General features: G+C 43.1%; 1 non-coding gene across 1 annotated transcript; it reads right to left on the bottom strand.

Moving 5' to 3' along the window:
- Positions 1 to 11693: 11693 nt before the first annotated feature.
- LOC119948347 lies at positions 11694 to 11831 on the bottom strand. The gene has a single exon (XR_005456749.1). It is a non-coding gene; the product is annotated as a small nucleolar RNA SNORA7 (small nucleolar RNA).
- Positions 11832 to 14516: the final 2685 nt, after the last annotated feature.

The raw sequence follows: 14516 nt of genomic DNA, 5'->3' as shown, positions 1-14516 counted from the left end.
GAACAGGTCAATGCTGATGGGTTTGAACTTTGGTTTCTGAAACGCAGAATTCCATTGTTCCACCTAAACTGTTTGAACAGTTCTTTTCAGTCGCAGAAGAAGTTTTCAACCCAAACAGTTCATTAGTGTCTAATGAAACTGGCTAAAATGTTCCACTGATGTTGCCTCACCCAACCTGGACATGCACGGGTTGTTGGTTAGCCAATTCAAAGTTTTCAATTCTGTACCATTGTACTTCACAGATGTCTCTTGAGTTTCATAGAATAATGCCCATTAGTGGGAAGGGGAAGAAAAGGTGTTTGTGCGGTGGGTGGTTTCATGAGAAAGGGTTTAAAATAAAGCTAGTAAAATAGTGCTCTGCACACAGTAAGCGCTCAATAAATAAGATCGAATGAATGAAATTGTTGAATTTTCTATGGTTTCAGGAAAAAAATTGTTAAATGGTAGGTTTCTCATGCTATTTCAGTGATTGGATTTGTAGTTGGGATGATTTCTATTTCTGGAATTTTAAAGGTTGAATATGAGTTTAGTTCTTTTGAGGTAGATGATTTATTAACCCACACTTCTGATTGATACCTGTGACTCATCCAGATATCTGATAAGGCATCCATTTTTATTTAAAGTGAAGTATAATGGAAGGAGAAGGAGTTTTAAGTTTCATACAGTTTTAAATGCTACCGAGTCTCCAGTACAATTTAAGATATCTGGGGTGATGGAAGTGTTTGTTTTGTTTTAATGTGGGGGTGAATGGAACAGCATAGCTATGGCTTTTATGACCCTATAGGGTAAATCAATTATAATGTAAGTCTCCCCGTGCAGACTGTAAACTACTTGTGGGCAGGGATAGGGATTGCATCTTCCAACTCGATTGAATTGAACTTTCCTAAGTGCTTAGAACAGAAACTCCAAACACCAAACTCCAAATCCTCGAGCGAGTTGGTCTCCACTTCCTCTCCTCCAATTCTCTCCTTGATCTCCTCCAATCTGGCTTCCACCCCTTCACTCCATCGAAACTGCCCTCCCAGAGGTCACCAATGATCTCCTTCTTGCCAAATCCAATGACTGCTACTCCATCCTAATTATCCTCAACAGCTCAGCTGCCTTCAACCCTGTCAATGCCCCTCCGCCCCCCTCTTCTAGAAACATTATCTAACCTTGGCTTCACTGACATAGCCCTTACCTGATTCTCCTCCTATTTCTCTTGCTGCTCATTCTCAGTCTCTTTTATGGGGTCCTCCTCTGCCTCCCACCCCCAAACTTTGGGAGTCCCTCAAGGTTCAGCCCTGTGTCCCCTTCTATTCTCCATGTACACCCACTCCTTTGGCAAACTAATTTGTTCCTATGGCTTCTACTGCCATTTCTATGCAGATCATTCTCAAATCTACCTCTCCAGTCCTGATCTTTCTTCTTCGCTTTCCTTCTCCTTCTTGTATTTTCTCCTGCCTTCAGGCCATCTCTACTTAGGTGTTCCTCGGACATCTCAAAATTAACATGCCCAAAACAGAACTCCTCATATTCCCACCCAAATCCTGTCCTCTCCCTGACTTTCCCATCACTTTAGACAGCACCACCATCCTCCCTGTCTCGCAAACCTGTAAACTTTATGTTATCCTGACTCACCTCTCTCATTCAACCCACATATTCAATCTGTCACCAAATCCTGTCGGTTCAGCCTTCACAAAATCAATTAAATCCACTCTTTCTTCTCTATCCAAATGTCTATCACATTAATCCAAACACGTATCCTATCCTGCTCAGATAACTGCATCAGACTCTTTGTTGACTTCCCTGCCTTCTGTCTCTCCCCACTTTAGTCCATATTTCACTCTGTGGCCCAGATAATTTTTCAAGAAAACTACTCAGTCCTTGTTTCCCCACTCATCAAAGAAACTCCAGTTGTTGCCCATCCATTTCCAGATCAAAGCAGAAGTCTTTAAAAGCCCTCATTCACCTTGCCCGCTTCTGTCTTACCTCCCTAATTTCCCACTTGAAGTTCACTTTACCTCCCTAATTTCCCAGCATGTTCACTTTACTCCTCCAACACCAACCTACTCACTGTACCTCAATCTCATTCATTCATTCATTCAATAGTATTTATTGAGCACTTACTGTGTGCAGAGCACTGTACTAAGTGCAGCATGGCTCAGTGGACAGAGCACAGGCTTAGGAGTCAGAGGTCATGGGTTTGAATCCCGACTCCACCACTTGTCAGCTGTGTGACCTTGGGCAATCCATTTAAGTTCTCTGTGCCTCAGGTACCCATCTGTAAAATGGGGATTAAGACTGTGAGCCCCACGTGGGACAACCTGATCACCTTGTATACCCCCGCAGCTCTTAGAACAGTGCTTTGCACATAGTAAGCGCATAACAAATACCATTATTATGATTATTATTATTACAAGTCAGCAACATATAGAGATGGTCCCTACCCAACAACAGGCTCACAGTCTTGTAGGGGGAGACAGACAACAAAACAAAACATGTAGACAGGTGTCAAAATCGTCAGAACAAATAGAATTAAAGATATATGCACATCATTAACAAAATAAATAGAATAGTATCTCATCTATCTTGGTGCCCACTTCTCACCCATGTTCTACCACTGGCCTGGAATGCCCTCCCACTTCATATCCTACAGACAATCACTCTCTCCACCTTCAAACCCATATTAAAATTACATCTCTTCCAAGCGGGGTTCCTCAACTAAGCTCCCATTTCCTCTTTTCCCACTTCTTTCTGTGATGCCCTTGCACTTGGATTTGCACCCTTTTATGCACTCCTCCCTGTGCTCCACTGCACTTATGTACATAGCCATACTTTATTTATGTTAATACCTGTCTCCCCCTCTAGACTATTGTGGGTAGAGGACATATGTACCAACTCTGTTATATAGATCAGGGGGGTGCTCTGTACCTTCAGTAAATGCCTTTGATTGGTTGAATAACCAAGAGAGTGACTGTCCCCCTTCTAGAAACCTTCCGCCTAGGGAAAAAGACTTCAAAATGGCCACCTCCTGGTAAATCAAGGTCTCAGTCAACCTCAGTTTGCAGTTTAAGCTCACTTGAATAAATGTTTAGGTTTTTCAATCAGTCATGAGTGCCTACCCCTGAGCAGATCATACTAGATAGGAAATCATTCATACTTACCCCCCAAATGGGACATGAATGAATAGTGCCTTGAACCAAGAAACCTAGTGATTACGAAAAGCACTTTCTCATTCTCTCTCTAGTACTGTGAGTGCCCTTTCCTCCTGTACAGTACAGTGTAATCAAGACCAGAGAAATCTGGGCCACTATTACAGACTCATCTGGCAAGAGAGTCTTACGCTTGACATTTCTGGGCTAGGTAGAGCAAACCCGCTGAATTTTTAAGCCTGATCATTATGCCATCAATCAATTAATGCTATTTATTGAGTGCTTACTGTGTGCAGAGCATTGTACTAAGCACTTGGGAGAGTACAATCCAACAGAGTTGGTTGACACGTCCCCTGCTCACAAGGAGATTGGTTTACCCTCAAAAATGATGTATCTCAGAGATAGAGATGTGGGAGGGAGTGTCTCAATTGCAAGTTTGTCTTTGGGAGTAGTACATTTAGAAAATATTCTTACTCACCTAACACCTCTCTCATGCTGTGCCATAATTTTCACCCACAGCACTTTCCCCACTAGACGTAATGAGCAAAACCCAATCAATGTAATCACAACCACTGTAATATTCATATCCACTTGAATTTATTTCCAGCTTATGGAAATGTTTCCTTGGGAAATATTCATTCATTCATTCATTCAATCATATTTATTGAGCGCTTACTGTGTGCAGAGCACCATACTAAGTGCTTGGGAAGTACAAGTTGGCAACATATAGAGACGGTCCCTACCCAACAGCAGGCTCACAGTCTAGAAGGGGGAGACAGACAACAAGACAAAACATAATAACAAAATAAAATAAATAGAATAGTAAATATGTACAAGTGAAATAGAGTAATAAATCTGTACAAACATATATACAGGTGCTGTGGGGAGGGGAAGGAGGTAGGGTGGGGGAGATGGGGAGCAGGAGGAGGGGGAGTGGAAGGAGGGGGCTCAGTCTGGGAAGGCCTCCTGGAAGAGGTGAGCTCTCAGTAGGGCTTTGAAAGGATGAAGAGAGCTAGCTTGGGGGATGTGCGGAGGGAGGGCATACCAGGCCAGCGGGAGGACGTGGCCTGGGGGTCGAAGGCGAGACAGGTGAGAACAAGGCACAGTGAGGAGGTTAGCAGGAGAGGAGCAGAGGGTGTGGGCTGGGCTGTAGAAGGAAAGAAGGGAGGTGAGGTAGGAGGGGGCGAGATGATGGGGAGCCTTGAAGCTGAGAGTGAGGAGTTTTTGCCTGATGCATAGGTTGATTGGTAGCCACTGGAGATTTTTGAGGAGGGTAGTAATGTGCCCATAGCGTTTCTGCACAGAGATGATCCGGGCAGCAGCGTGAAGTATAGATTGAAGTGGGGTGAGACAGGAGGATGGGAGATCAGAGAGGAGGCTGATGCAGTAATCCAGTCGGGATAGGATGAGAGATTGAACCAGCAGGGTAGTGGTTTGGATGGAGAAGAAAGGGCGGATCTTGGCGATGTTGCAGAGGTGAGGCCGGCAGGTTTTGGTGACGGATTGGATGTGAGGGGTGAATGAGAGAGCAGAGTTGAGGATGACACCAAGGTTGCAGGCTTGTGAGATGGGAAGGATGGTAGTGCCATCAACAGTGATGGGAAAGTCAGGGAGATGGCAGGGTTTGGGAGGGAAGATAAGGAGTTCAATCTTGGACATACTGAGTTTTAGATGGCGGGCCAACATCCAGATGGAGATGTCTTGAAGGCAGGAGGAGACACAAGCCTGAAGGGAGGGAGAGAGAGCAGGGGCAGAGATGTACATTTGGGTGTCATCAGCGAAGAGATGATAGTTGAAGCCGTGGGAGTGAATGAGTTCACCAAGGGAGTGAGTGTAGCCTAAGATCCTACCAAGTAAAATTTTTCCCGTGCAGAAAATCATGTTTTGTTTGGAATAAAGTTACTGGATTGTGGCTCATATCCTCTTTTGGAACTGAGAGCTAGAGTCTTTCTGTAATATGGTGTCTAAATCAAAAGTAAATAGACAGAAGGAAAACTGATTTTAAGTATGCTGCAATTCTACAAGGTGGAGAAAAGGGATTTTTTTTCATATGTTACTCCAAAATTTTTTAGACTAAAGGGTAGAGGGATCATGCCTCAAACAGCATCTACTCATAAGTCAACCAAACAAAACTTATTTTGTTAGGGGAAACCTTCTGGAAACCCATAGGAATCCTTCTTAAATTGGGAAAATTTAAACTTTCATGTTCACGTTTGTAATTCTGTAGCCAGGGAGTATAATTTCCATCAACAGTCAGCCTATTCCATCCTCTATTCTAATAACAACATTAATAATTGTGATATTTGTTAAGCACTTACTATGTGCTGAACACTGTACCAAGTGCTTCGGTGGTACACGATAATCAGGTTGGGCACAGTACCTGACCAACATGGAGCTCACAAGCTAAGTAAGAGGGAGAATAGGTATTTACTCCCTGTTATACAGATGAGGAAATTGAGATAGAGAAAAGTTAAGTGACTTGCCCAAGGTCACACAGCAGGACTTGTAATTCATATTTAGTTTTTGTTCAACTCCAATTTGATGAGCCTCAAACTGCTCCCAACATTGTCTACTTTCTGGGGATGCAAAGTCAAGCGGACAGGCCTGAACTGGGGTGGGACGAAGAGGAGGAGGCAGTCATGATGGAGAAGTTCCAAGTCCCTCTCTTCCCTTCTTCCTCCTCCTCCTCTTCCTCCTGCTCCTGCTCTGCAACCACTACCTCTGACTATCACACTTCAGTCTAGGCCCTGCCCCCTGACATTGCAGCTTCAGATCATTAGGGACTGGTAGGTACGGAAGGGACCAGGGGAGGCAGAATTGAAAGCAGCAGAAAGGTCTCTTGCTTTGGAGAAAAAAAAAAAAAACCAAACAAATTAATCAAAGTTACAAGGGTATAGATTCAAGAAGGGAGTGGGGAGGCAAGCGGCAGAATCCCAGGGTGAGGAGGGAGGGAATGTGACCGGAGTTGTGTAGCTTGGAGGGGATGGGCTAGTTTTACATAGCTCAACAGGAAAGAGCTTGTGTGCATAACTTCTGAGGTTCCCAGAGTAGCAAAATGTGTTCCACTGATGGGTAACTAATTATGGGATTCACAAAGAGATTAGAAAGGGCTGTGGTTAATCTGAAAAGGCTTCAGTAGTATTTGGTTTGTGTGTTTTCTTGTTATGAAAAATGCCTGGCAATCAAGAGGAATTACCCAATAGCATTTTGGGTCATTTTTTTTCTAATACACAGATCTCTGGATATCACCTCTACTTGAAACATGTTCAGAAAATAGATCTGCCCATGTTATCTCCCAAGGAAACAAAACAGAATGACGTTTTATGGTTGCTTGGAATCAATCGTGTTCAGTCACTTTTCTGGAATCAATGCACCCAATTGATACTGGCCAGGATAAGCCTGGACTGGCACCTCCAGGAAGACTAGACAGTTAATTTTTCAGAAGGCATTTGCCTATTTTGTGGCAACACAGGATTAAATGCCGGTATTCTTCTGTTATCTTCCATGTGTACAGCGACCTCTGCCTTCCACTTAACTGACTTAAAGCAGCATTGAGGGATAAAAGAAGATGGAAGTGAAGGAGAAAAAGCTGGCTTTTCTAATCCTAAAAAGAATACAGTCCTGTCGATCAACAAGACAGCTCAGCCTGGCTGAGGGCTCCATCTCTGTGAGAAAACTCTGCAGCTTGAAAGCTTCAGCCACAGCTGTCACAAGCTGACATTCAAAAAAAGAAGAAAAAAGTGATTATTAATGTCTCGCAGCCAAAGTCCCTGCCTATGGCTAACCCACTGGGTCACTCTCTGTGTGAACTGTTCCTTGCATTTCAATGGAGGTGTCTTTTCTCCTACAGCCAATATTACAAAAGCACAGAAACAGGAGTCTTATCCACCAGCAAGCACAGTAACATAGAAAATAAATGAATAAATAGATTAAGGAGTCATTGGGAAGGCATTAGGTCACTGGAGCATGTGAAGTAATATTAGGAGGAAAGAATCACTCGAACAAATTATAGGGAATAGGGAGAATGAGTGGAAAAGATTGAAAGAGGCAGCCCCGTTGCTATTTGAACAAACCCAGAAAATTTTTCTTTATTCCAATCTGAATCCTCTGAGGGAAAACCACAAACAATGCTCAGTTTTTTAATGATTGGAATCCTTGCATGTTTATACGGGTATACAGGGGTCCTTAATATTAAATGATGATCCTACTGAAGATCAAAATAATCAGTCAATAAATGGAATTTGTTGAATGTCTACTGAGTGCTCGGCACTGTATTAAACCCCTGGGAGAGTACAATAAGAGCAAGACACATATGCCCTACCTGCAAGCTTACAATCTTATGAGTAAGAGAGACAAAATTATTTACAGCTGGAGAAAGCTGAAGGAAGACTATAAACAGGAAGCAGTAGAAGTCCATTAGTGCCAAGCAGCTAAAAAATAATTGAATGCTCAGATAACCAAATAGATAATATATGAAAAAAACAAACAAAAAAATCAATCGATCAGTGATATTTATTGAGCACCTGCTGTGTGCAGAGCACTAAATCAAGTGCTTGGGAGAGTACAATACAAAGGAGTTGGTAGTCATGTTCCCTGCCCCCAACAAGAAGCAGCTTGGCTCAGTGTCAAGAGCACGGGCTTTGGAGTCAGAGGTCATGGATTCAAATCCCAGCTCCACCAGTTGTCAGTTGTGTGACTTTGGGCAAGTCACTTAACTTCTCTGGGCCTCAGTTACCTCATCTGTAAAATGGGGATTAAGACTGTGAGCCCCACATGGGAAAACCTGATGACCTTGTAACCTTTCCAGTGCTTAGAACAGTGCTTTGCACATAGTAAGTGCTTAATAAATGCCATCATTATTATTACTATTAGCAAGCTCATGGTCTAGATTGCGGAGGAGACAATTGAAATGCAGAAGTGCTAAAGGCTGGCCTAGATCTGATGAAGCTGGCGCGTTGCATATTCATCAGAGAAGGTTTGCTGGAGCAGGTGGGGTTTGAGGAAGCCTTTTGAGAGAGAGTTGTGGTCAGATGGCTTTATGAGGACTGGAATTTGGGACTAGAAGAACAGCATGATGTAGGGATCAGAGGTGGATGAATCAAGAGCAAGATATAGGTAGTAGGGCATATTAGAGTATAAACTGGGGAGTAGCAGGTGAGGAGAGCAGATATGAAGTGGCATGGCTCAGTGGAAAGAGCATGGGCTTGGGAGTCAGAGGTCATGGGTTCTAATTCTGGCTCCGCCACTTGTCAGCTGTGTGACTTTGGGCAAGTCACTTAACTTCTCTGTGCCTTAGTTACTTCATCTGTAAAGTGGGGAATAAGACTGTGAGCCCCACATAGGGCAACCTGATCATTTTGTATCCCCTCCAGAGCTTAGAACAGTGTTTCATACATAGTAAGTGCTTAACAAATATGATCATTATTATTATTATTACCCTGGAGAGGGCTATGGCGAGCCTTGAAGCTAATTATAAGAAATAATCTGCTTGATGTAGAAGGACAAGGGTAACCATTAGAGGTTACTGAGGAGTAGACAGATGTATGAAAACTGGAGAGTGGAGAGAATCTATTCATGCCAGTGGGTGAGAAAGAAAAGACAGATGAATGGCCATGCTGTCTGGATGGGATGATTGTGCTTTGCTACATTTTATATCTTGCAGTGCCTCTCTCTGTTTTTTATTCTTCCTCCTGATCTCCTGACCTCTCTGAAGCTTCTTCTCTAGAAGAGAAACATCTCTCTTGATTGCTACATGTCCGGCTTCTCTGTCTGCTGCTGTTATTGCCTTGTAGTTCCCTTTTCTATCACAAGTGTGCAGATTTTACAGGTCATGAGGCCCTGCAGTGATTAGGAAACCTGAGTATGGGAACATGCCCAAAGAAATGAAGTTAAACAGGAAACAAAGACTTTCTGTGTTCCCTATCCATAGTGAGGTCCTCAGGCATGGAGAACATTGAAGTAACTGTGATGCTGTTCTTTACTCAAAACCCCTTTTTACCACAATGGATGCTTGCCAACAACAGGGCCAAAATGGAGACTGACATTGACAATAAAGGAGAGAAGTAATCAGCTTTTTGGGAATTGCATACATTTAACAGGTTGAGACTGCTAGGATTAGAGTTTCTGTAGCTCTTCATTCACCAGAACCTCAGAGCTGTTCTAGATCCGTCCCTCTAGACGGTAAGCTCCTTGCGGGCCAGGAACATGTCCAACAGCTCTTTTATATTTTACTCTCCAAAGTGCTTATTCATTCATTCATTCAATTGTATTTCTTGAGTGCTTACTGTGTGCAGAGCACTGTATTAAGCACTTGGGAAGTACAAGTTGGCAACATATAACTTAATACAGCTTAATACAGTGCTCTGCAAGAAGTAAGTGCTTAATGACTACGATTGATTTGATTGATTTATTAATTGATCCCAGCTTCCTAAGGCTTATTTTAGACAGGCAGCGGTGAAAGCTAGGGCTAGTGGCAATAGCATTAGTAGTAATGACACTTATTAGGACACTTTACAATATGTGAACTACTGTGCTAAGCAAGGGGGAAGAATCCATGGACACCAATTCAGACATGGCCCCTGACCCACAGAGGTGTTAGACTCTCAGAGAGGAGGAGAGACACCCAAGGATAAAATAACAGGGTACGTTTAACAAAAGCAACATTTTAGGAACCATTACCCAAATAATAGTAATATATCACTGCTAGGAGGGGCCAGTCTTTAGGCTCCACTGGTCCCAAGCAAGCCCAGCACTTAGAATAGTCCTGGGCAAATAGAAAGCACTTAACAAATACTATCATTATTATTATTATTATTCTTTAAACCACTACAACATTCCCCATGTTATATAATGATTCTACTATTAGTACTACTAGTACTAATTTTAATTAAGCATTTACTTTGTGCCAAGCATGGTGGTCAGCATTAGGGGATACAAGCTAATCAGATCAGACATAGTCCCTGCCCCACATGGGACTCACAATCAAGAGAATGTAATGCTAAGGGAAGGTGAAGGAAAGAGATCTATTTGCCTTCCCTTTGCTCATAGCAATGGCACTGGGTGAGGGAACTTTAGATTAGCAGCATGAGAAGCAGCATGGTTTAGTAGAGAGAGCATGGGCTTGGGAGTCAGACATCGTGGGTTCTAATCCCGGCTCCACCACTTGTCAGCTGTGTGACTTTGGGCAAGTCACTTAACTTCTCTGTGCCTCCGTTACCTCATCTGTAAAATGGGGATTAAGATTGTGAGCCCCACATGGGACAACCTGATCACAGTGTAATTAACCCAGCATTTAGAACAGTGCTTTGTGCATAGTAAACACTTAACAAATGCCATTATTATTATTATAAGCTCGATGTAGGCAGGGAATGTGTCTGTTTGTGGTTGTAGTGTACTCACCCAAGTGCTTAGTGCAGTGCTCTGCACACAGTAAGTGCTCAATAAATACGATTGAATGAATTGGGAAAATGTTTTGTGCTTTAGTTCCCATGTCCCACTCACTTTCACATTAAAGTCTCTCTCCCCCTCTAGACTGTAAGCTTATTATGGGCAGGGAACATGTTTGCTAATTCTATTGTATTGTACTCTCCCAAGCACTTAGTATAGTGCTCTGCACATAGTAAGTGTTCAATAAATATAATTGATGGATTGATTGTTGACATGTTGATATAATGAAGGATTCCCTCAATGACTGTTCTGTGCAGGCCTGGAAGTTTGTGGACAAAGATTTGAGATTTATCTGGTGGACAGTCCCATTCTCCCACTGAATCTCTCTCTTTACATGGTTTTTCTTGACCCCATCGGTGTAAGAGTGCAATGTGGAAACTCAGTTCCTGAATTAAATGAAACCTGCTAGAGTAGTAGAGAATGGCCTGCAAAACTGTCTACGAATAGGTTAATCATCATTCCTGTTTAAACGAGAGAGTCCAGAAATTCTTCTTTGGTGGTGGCGGGCGTGGCTGTTGTTGGATATCAGCAGTCACTCTAAATGTCCCAGAGTGTTTAGATGCCCTGAACTCTGAGAGAAAGTAATTGTTTTTGGGAATAGCCTCAGAGATATCAACCTGGCCTCCCTTAAGGGTTTCTAGTAATACAGCTCTTGGAACATTCAAATCCTCCACCACAGCTACCTACGAATATCAGGTCCTTGGGACCTGAGAGTCGAGATGGTACTTTTTGGAAGCAAATCCAACCAGGATCTCCCTGGAAAGCTGAGAGGTAGGGAGATTCTGTCCACCTCCTTAGCCATGAAGTGAAATGGGCAGAGAACTGGCCACTTGGCAGCCGAGGGAGAGTGGCAGTGGTTGGCAATATAGAAACAGGGGCTGTCATAATATAGCTTGTTGTTTTTATCTTATGCTGTCGAGCCGTGTCCAGCCCATACCGATTCTGTGGATACATCTCTCCCAGAACGTCCCACCTCCATCTGCGATTGTTTGGGTCATCGAGTTTTCTTGGTAAAAATAAGGAAGTGGTTTACCATTGCCTTCTTCCGTGCAGTAAACCTGAGTATCCATCCTCCACCCCCATGCTGCTGCTGCCCAGTACAAGTGAGTTTTAACTTGTAGCAGATTGCCTTCCACTTGCTAGCCACTGCCCAAGCCAGGAATGGAATGGATATGCCTCTGCTTGACTCTCCCTCCTGTAGTCGAGACTGGTAGAGTACTGGAAATTCCCCAGTTGTGACCCTGAGAGGTATTTGATATAGCTACTGAGGCCAAACTTTTTAAGGGAGATTTCATCTTGTACTAACTTCAAGAGGAGATGCAAGAAGAGAACTGGATGATGGGACTGAGGTGGTGAATTTGGGCTGTAGACACATGGTCTCAGAGGCTGAAGCTTTCCATGGAAAACTCTTCTTCCACGGGGTTAGAATGTCATTTTGGCCTCTCCCAAAATAGAAGTCCACTTGCATATCATCATGTTGGCCCCATAATGCATGAGGGATCCAAAATGTCCTGTGGTAAAATTTGGAAAAACAAAGGCAGGTGGACAATTTATTCGAAACAGTCTCCTGAGTGGACAGAAATTGCAAATAATGAAAGAAAGATGTAATTCTGCACAGTATATGATTTTGCAAGCATATGCATGTGATAAAAAACTGACATTACACCTGGATTTTGTATGATTTTTTATTAGCTCTGCTTAATCAGTTTTCCTCACTTTTAAAAACACATCTATTAGTTACAGTTCTCCAACTCTTACATGCCTTTTCTATTCCCAGGAAAACTGTTTACTTTTCCTAAACTATGTCAGAACTTTGTACTCAACCAAATGTTCGCTAGACTGCCACACTGCTCAGATGCCATCGTGCTTGCAGAGTTCTTTGGAACTGGCTCTCTCGCGAGGGGAGCTACTTCCCTTTGCAAACAGATGCCAGCAAACAAACACGTTCACATAGCTTCTACCTGAAGGGGTGTAGGTAAAGGGGCTTCACTAAGGAATGATGATTTGCTTTTATTATTGATATGCAGCAAATGTGAACTCTGCAGAACAGGGCACATAAAAGGCATGGCCTATCTTTCGTATAGCTGCCACCTTTTGCTATATGATGATTCCTCTCCTGTTTCCAACCATCCGCTCCTGCTCAGCTTTATGACTAGAATTGTACCCTCCTGCCCCACCTTCCAGTTTACCAGTTCCCTCTATTTCCACAAGCAAAATGGATCCTGAAATCCCACCTCTTCCCAAACGCCTGTCTTGATTCATAATTTCTCAAGACCTAAAGACTCCAAACCCTACAAAAATGCATCTCTTCTCTTGATTGAGTGTACATACACAAGTTATTTCTTTACATCCAGCTCACAGAATATTTCTGGTACCGGAGGGGCAGAGAGAGGATGGACAATTAAAATCCACAAACCTTATTTTAGACTAAGCTTTTGCTCTCCTTTCCCACCAAATCTCTTACCTGAACCTCTGAAGGTAACTGGTCCAAATGTGCAAAGACATAGCCTTGAGGCAGAGGAGAGTGGGGGAGAAGGAGAGAGATTGCAAGCCCTTGATGATCTACAAACTTCATAACTATCCTCAGAGCTATTGAGAGTAGACTGTGATGTATGTACTAATTCAATGTCCATATACCAGTGCCCTTCAAATATGAAGATGACCCAAATGATAGTGATGGGCTATTTGTGTGTGCAGTTGTGACTGAAAATATCAAAGCATGAAAAATAGCCCTTTCCACATATTCTCATTTGATGTGCTGCTGCAGCTGCTCTTTGCCCAACCCAGTTCTGTTCTATTGGCCACCATCGTTTAGATTCTGGTTATTCTCAAAACCTTTGCTCAAAAGAGGCGAATCCATCTCAGTTTGCTGCACACCAGAATGGTCTGAGGATCACTGTTGATCCCTGCAACCCACAGCCAGGCATTGTTATTTCCTCCCGTTGTCCTTAAGTTATTATTAAGTTGTTTCATTTGAGTTGTTCACAAAGAGCTGTCTGCTTATCCCATGGCCAGAAAATTATCTCTGCATCTGCACGTCTTTTATCAGTGTGCCTGTGCCAGTGATGTCTGTCATACATTGAGAGCCCCTATTGAGTGAGAACCATGTCTGATTACCTTGCTTTCTATAGCACAGTGCTTTTTGATGCTGGTGCTGTCTTTAGGAACCAGTTTTCTCCAAGGAGCTGAAAGCCCTTTATAGACACTGTGTGATTCTCACAGTATTTCAGCAAAGCAAGCATTGTTCAATCCATTTTTAAAATCCGGGAAGAGGAGGTACAAAAGGTTGAAGTAAATAGTCACAGGTCATGCATCAAGGCAGGGGTCAAGCTGAAAATACATCCTAATCCAGGACTAGACCACCCTTGGAGTCTTCTCTGCTCCTCTTGCAACTCTAGCCAGATGGAAATGGACAGATGAGCATTTGCTGGTTATTTTCTCAGCTGTGGCAGAGTGGCTCAGTGCCTTGGCCTCTTGGGCGGCTGCTGCTATTGTGAGGGAAGTTTCCCTTTCAAAATTCTTGAAGATTTATCTCACAGGTATTGGGAACACATAAAGCACAAGGTTATGCCCTCCCCACCCCGGCCCAGGACTGAAATCCTTTTTTCATCTCCACCTAAAAGGAGGCCAAGATCAAACATCTGGCTTTGTGTTCCTTCTGCTATAAGCTCCTTTCTTGCTCTTGCTCAAGGCCTTGAAGCTAGGCAGAGCTTCAAAGAAGAGCTATTTTGTTCGATTTTCCTCACAGGACGTGCCCCTGTGAGCCTAATTAGCAGCCTTATTGCTAACAATAACTCATCAAGTATCCACAGAATGTACTAGATGCCCAGAAATGTTTTTGTGTGGACTTCCCTGCCTCTTCCAGAACTACACCTGGTGCTACACCACTTCTGCTCCTCCCATTCCCTTTCCTATATAATATAGCTGATAAGAAGG

Source organism: Tachyglossus aculeatus, chromosome X4 (genome assembly GCF_015852505.1).
Source record: "Tachyglossus aculeatus isolate mTacAcu1 chromosome X4, mTacAcu1.pri, whole genome shotgun sequence".
Classification (NCBI taxonomy): Eukaryota; Metazoa; Chordata; class Mammalia; order Monotremata; family Tachyglossidae; genus Tachyglossus; species Tachyglossus aculeatus.
The sequence above is the reverse complement of the archived record's forward strand: the minus strand, read 5'-3'. Positions and strand labels throughout refer to the sequence as shown.